Source organism: Malania oleifera, chromosome 3 (genome assembly GCF_029873635.1).
Source record: "Malania oleifera isolate guangnan ecotype guangnan chromosome 3, ASM2987363v1, whole genome shotgun sequence".
In the NCBI taxonomy this organism is placed as follows: Eukaryota; Viridiplantae; Streptophyta; class Magnoliopsida; order Santalales; family Ximeniaceae; genus Malania; species Malania oleifera.
In genome coordinates, this window is record NC_080419.1 from 24,741,893 (window position 1) to 24,748,240 (window position 6,348).

General features: G+C 36.3%; 1 long non-coding RNA gene across 1 annotated transcript; it reads right to left on the reverse strand.

Annotated features, from left to right (window-relative positions):
- Window positions 1–3,180: 3,180 nt before the first annotated feature.
- Window positions 3,181–5,406, reverse strand: LOC131150772 (uncharacterized). Its single transcript, XR_009135600.1, has 4 exons — window positions 5,242–5,406; window positions 3,945–4,007; window positions 3,479–3,698; window positions 3,181–3,346 (listed from the first exon to the last, which is right to left on the reverse strand). It is a non-coding gene; the product is annotated as an uncharacterized LOC131150772 (long non-coding RNA).
- Between the last annotated feature and the right edge of the window lie 942 nt (window positions 5,407–6,348).

The following is a 6,348-nucleotide window of genomic DNA, read 5'->3' on the forward strand; positions in this document are numbered from 1 at the left end:
CTTTTACTCGACTCTCTCTTATCAGATGCAGATTCCCTATATCTTTTGTATGGTTTTCTATTCTTCCTGAAGAATTTGCTGAATTTTCTAGTTAGCATGGTCATATCATCCTCAGAGTCAGGTTCACTACATTCACTAGATGTATTAGTGAAAGTTTTCAATGCAGTCACCTTTTTCACCCTATTATGTTCATTGAGTCTCTCATTTATAGTTAATTCATAAGTAATCAAGGAACCTATCAATTCATCTAAAGGCGTGGCCTTAAGGTCTCTACCTTTAGAAATGTCGTAGCCTTAGCTTCCCAAATAGGAGGCAAGCCCCTAAGGATCTTCCTAATCATCTCACATGTAGGATAGGTCTTACCTAATGCATGCAGTGAGTTTATAATGTGTGTGAATCTAGTGTACATACTCTGCATGGACTCACTTACATTCATCCTAAAGGCCTCATATTCACTAGTCAGCATATATATCCTACTATCTTTTACATCCCTAGTACCTTCATATGTGACTTCTAATTTATCCTAGATTTCTTTTGCAGTGGTATATGCCATTACTCTATTAAACTCATTCACATCAAGACCACAATACATATTATTCGTAGCAGTGGCATTTAAACTAACAGCTTTCATGTCATCATCATTATATTCTTCCTCAATTTTAGGAACTCTAGTTGTACCCTCTATTTTCATAGGAACATAATTTCCCTTAGAGACAACCCTCCACACCTTCCAATCTATATTTTGAAAGTATATGCTCATCCTCTGTTTCCAGAAAGTGTAATTAACACCACTGAAAATCGGAGGTCATGTGAAAGATGGTCCCTCAGGGAAATGGGTCACGGTGCTATGAGCCTTCTAAGATCTTTTGCAAATTAACTATTCAGTCTATGCTACGTGGCTCTAATACCAATTGTTAGTTTTACCGTGAACCCAAGAGGAGGGTGAATTGGTATTTTCAAAAATTAATGCCCTAGGTAAATCTCCTAACAACAGTATTACACAAACTTATGGTCAATCTAATGCAAATAAATTAAATCAATTTAAATATGCAAGGGAAATTAAACTGCACAATGAAATTAACACAACATGTAGCAGAAAATGGTAAATAAGAGATGACACCTAAAAATATTATCGAGGTTCAGCAATCTACCTATGTTCCCACGTTGGCTAACAAGCACAAGGATTACCACTATAAGGCTCACTTAAACGGGTGGAACGGCACCTAATACACTAGGTCAATTAGCGGGGCTGACCTCAACCAAAACAATCCTTTCGGGTTAGATTACTGTCCCCTCAGGCCACACCTAGAATACAACAGTATTTTCACAATAAGACCTGTACAATGATTATACTTCTTAGTAAAGCAAGCAGATACGTACCAAACATAATCAATCACATGCACATCAACAGTATAGAATATGTAAGCTCAATGATGTGAATATTTGTGCAAATAATATTCAACAAGATATGATTTCCAAAATGTTCAAGAGTGTTCAAATCAAGTTATATCTTTGAAACAAGTTATATCAAATATCAATAACAAATCAGAGTTTCAAAAATGCTAATTAGATAATCAAACTAGCTCAAAAGATTTTCCTTCAATACAATGAGTACAAGAGTAGTTTGAAAAATATTATAACTTGTAGAAAATATTTTTGCACAACAAAAACAAAGCTAAAGGAATCTTGCAATGACAATGCAAAGATCCTTAAGCTTACTAGTTTATCCCAATACAAGATTTATAAAATTCAAATCTGTGAGATAAACCTTAGCTAAACTTCCCAAAATAAATATCAAATAATCAATCAATACTATGGGAGTATTAGCAATATCTAGTAATCACAATCAATAAGCTCTCACACTACTAAGATGTATCAAAGGAATAAGGATTTGAGAGTATTTGGGCAAGGTAGGATTTTGAAAATAGAGAGAAATTTTTGCTAATGATTTTCTTAATTAATTTCCAATCCACACAAATGAACCCATATATATATATAGACCAAGGTCAAATTATGACTGTTTAGGACATGTAGGGTATTATTAGGAAAGTTTAAAACACATTAGAACTTTTAACCTGGTTTATCCTTTTAACCTCGGTAAATAATTAAGTGACTCGAGAAGATTCGGGTGGCTGAACTAAAGTTCGGTCACCCGAATAGACTTAGTTGAAAAAGGCTTTTTAAATGCTTCGGGTGCCTGAAATTAAACTTAATTGGCTAAACAAAAGTCAAAGAGTTTTGGCGCACAATTCAGGTGCCCGACAATACGTTCGGTTAACCGAACAGAGGGATTTGGTCGACCGAGGCCTGTTTTGAACTGAAAATTTTGGCAGCCCAAGTTGGTGAAAAGTCACTTTCTAAGGTTTCAGTCACTCGAGGACGATAAGGTCATTTTGGGTTTGGCCGCCCAAAGTCTGGCGAAACCATTGACATCCCAACTATTCGAGCGCCCGAGGTGATTTGAACACCTGGGATTCAGTCGCCCGACCTCTCTCATTTTATGCCTATTATGTTCAATCCATTTCAATTTGATCCCCTAATTAAGCAAGTTATTATGGGGAGTGATTGTGCATTTGTGTTGGGACCTAAGGTCTCACTAGGGTCTTACTGTGCTTACAATATATCATCCTATATGCATGACATGCAGGTAATTATTATAGATCTTATATCCTAATTACTATTACAGACCCATATTACATAAAATGAATTTACAACATGAAACTAATCTTTAAGGTCTTCACAGTTTGCTTTCATGTGCCATTACTTGATCTGCTAAAATGAACTTGTACATACACTTGAAAGCCATCAAATACCTGAGTATTTGTCATTATCAAAATCGGGTGTGACCTATAAGATCAACATATATCAACTATAAAAAATTATAAATTATTTTTGAAGTATTCTATACTAACTATGCACCTGAAGTCATAGTCACTCCACTAACAAAATTTCTTGAGATTTTTTTTCTAAAGTTTTATGTTCCTAACAAATAATTAATAGTGATAAAACGTGTTATTTGAATAATATTTTATATATATTAAGGAAACTTATTAGTTTTTTATATTTAATTAAAATAATAAAAATAAATATAAAAAATTAAATAATACATGTCCTTAATACAAAATAAAAATACAAACACTATAATAAATTTTAATTAATAGTACAAAGACTAACTTATGATTTCACTCTAATATACCTTATTATAAGTTCAAAAAAAAATTCACTTTGTTATTTACTTCATGATAACAATGCATCAATTATATATTTAATTATAATTTATTTATTTATAAATGTTGCGAACTAAAATGGCGATGACCTGCAAGACTGCTCTCCGACTTCCGATGACCTGAAAAGGGTGAAAGCAAAACAGGCTTAGAAGACCCGAGTTGTACTCCGAGGGATCACTCCGATGCCTAAGTAAGGAGAATGCTTCAAAGAGGTTCAATGCATTAGTAAAGGTGAGTTAAGAATGAGTTACCTTCATCTTCTTGCGTCCCCCTCTTTATAGTGGCGAGGGTTTACCCTTGAGGTGATTCGTCATTATGACGCAAAGGCGTGGATCGCTCCCGAGTTATAAAGTGCCAGCATGTATCACTCTGAGCGTTTAAGGCTCCAACGTGGATCTCTCCCCTCTTTATTGAGTTGGAGCTGATTGCTCTTGCCAGAAGGTTTGACTTGGAGTGTAACAACCTGTTAATCTAATCATATAATAAAACATATTTAATAATAAGGTCAACCCGAACCTGAGGGTAATGGGGACTCATCTAACATTCACAGTGGAAACCTAAGCAGCAGTAAATATAAATCTCATTCTTATAACTACAAATACATAATACCAGAGTTAACTATGATCCAAAACATTGTGTTTATATACAATCTCCTAAAAATACAAAAATAACTCTAGGATCCCATATCAAAATCTCTCGATCCTAGTGCAAACTTACCCTCCTTACAGGGTAGCACAATAGACTCAACGCGGCCTCAATCCGCCGGTCCTTCTGGGTTTCCTGAAAATTATTTAAGTTCGGGGGTGAGACACTTCTTAGTAAGGGAAAATAAACTAAAGACAGCTGTGTGGCAACAAGAATATTTGATGCAATTATACATATACAGTACATTTCATGTACCTAAAAACATTCATCATATACTAAATAATCATATACTTTCGTATTTTCTAATAAATCATACAGTTCATAAAATGTCTAATACAACTGATAATACTGAAAATTCACCCAGGATGTATAGCTAGCTAATGTCATGTATTACCCCTCGTGATTGATTGTGAAACTTAAAGGCGAGACCCAATAATGGCTGGCCTACCACTGCCAAGTCAAAAATGTCTATAAGTACGATGGGCCCGCCATACCCTGGTCCGGACTACTTGGTTGACGTCTACAACTCTACACTGAAAGTCACATCGACTATCCATCTCTCACCCCCCTTGTGGGGTGGTTAGCACAAGTCTGAATATAATATTTGATCTGTATAGTAATGGTACCGTGCTCCTGTAAATGGACTGAACTATCATCCTAGTTTTGATTATACGTAATACATGATAATATACTTGTCTAACATAAATAGATTGATAACATTTTCTAAAATAACATACATACATATGGTCTTGTGCCAGTTTCTTTCATATTTGTGGTCTTGCACCGAACATACATAAATATGGCCTTGCACCGAAATCATACGTAAAACATGGCCTTGCGTCGGCTATCAATCATGGCTTTACACCAAATAGTTCATACATATCATTCTGAATAAATAAGTCATTTATCATGTATTTTGAAACTATAAGGCACCGCAATATTTCATAACTTCTAAAAATCATACTTTATTCATAAAACTTTCATAACATAATACTTATTATGTAAAATAATATTCATGTCACAGAATGCTGAGTAAAATCATACATTTCATTCTAAAATCATATTTCCTGTATAACAGCAGTATTTTCCCAAATATGCATTTTCTCAATAATATTCAAATATAACACATGCTTTCCTAAAAATTAATTTTCTGATAAATAATAATAATTTGCATGAAAAATAACCGCTTTAGTTTATTCCCTTACCAAAAACTGAAAAGAAACCCCCTAAAATGCACTGGTCCTACACCCGCAGGGTTCCCCATTCAACACCCTAAACCGACAACTCTCAGAACTAAACTTCTGTATTTTTTCGTGAATAGCATTTCCTATAACTACAGTAAAACCAAATTTTGCATAAAAAATTTTACCTTAGACCAGGGATGAAATTCAACTCAGTCCCACCAATAATCCGCTCTGGCAAATTTCAAGAGAACTTTCCCAAGAGCATCGTGGTGGCCTCAGATCGTCGATCCGACGAACGTCAGAGCCAAAATCGAAGAGAGAGGAGAGAGAGAGAGAGAGAGAGAGAGAGAGAGAGAGAGAGAGAGAGAGAGAGAGGGAATTTTCTGATTTTTCTGCCTAAAAATCCGAGGTTTGCACTATTTATACCATGGGCTTCATCGACGAGGTCAAGAGGAAATTCGTCGATGAACTCTCCCCTTCATCGACAAAATTCAGAGTCGTCCAAAACATCCTCTCGGTATCTTCTCATCAACGAAGCATACAAAGCTTTCGTCGACAAGTCTACTACTGCCTTTTTCCTATTCCCATTTTCCTCTCTCTTCATTATTTAAATACTATTATTTTTCGGGTAATTATATAAGGAGTGATTGTTAGGTGTTGGCTTCCTTTTATCATCTGAGATATTTTAGGTATATTAGTTGTCCCCCCTTAGTTTCAAATTTTTGGAACTTGTTCTTGAAATTTCGAACTAGGATCTCCCTCTCTCTCTTTCTCTTCTCTCTCTTTTTTTTTTTTTTGGTGTCGGCTGGTTCGAGCCAATTTGACTCCCATTCGGCTCTGCTGAGCCGATTCATGTGCCAAGCTGCCTTTTGCCGACCCGATGCCACGGGGGCTCAGTTGGTTCGAGCTGGTTGGGCTCTCATTCGGCTCTACCAATATGCTTCGGGTGGCAAGCTCCTTTTTTTCGGGCCGATGACACAGGGCGGTTCTACTTAGATGCTCTTGCCTAGATGTTCTTCACAGTAACTCGTGCCAAGTTGTTTTCTGCCGAGATGTGTCCCTAGGCATTTATTGCCGAGCTGTTTCGTCTGAGCTGCTCTTCGTGGCATTTTTTTCCGAGCTGCTCCCTAAAGCATTTCTTGTCGAGCTGTTTTGACCAAGCTGCTCTTGATGGCCATTCTTGCCAAGCCGTTTGTGCCGAGCTGCTCCCCATAGCATTTCTTGCCGATTTGCTCTTTGTGGAATTTTTTGCCGAGCTAATTGTGCCGAGCTTCTCCCCATAGAATTTCTTG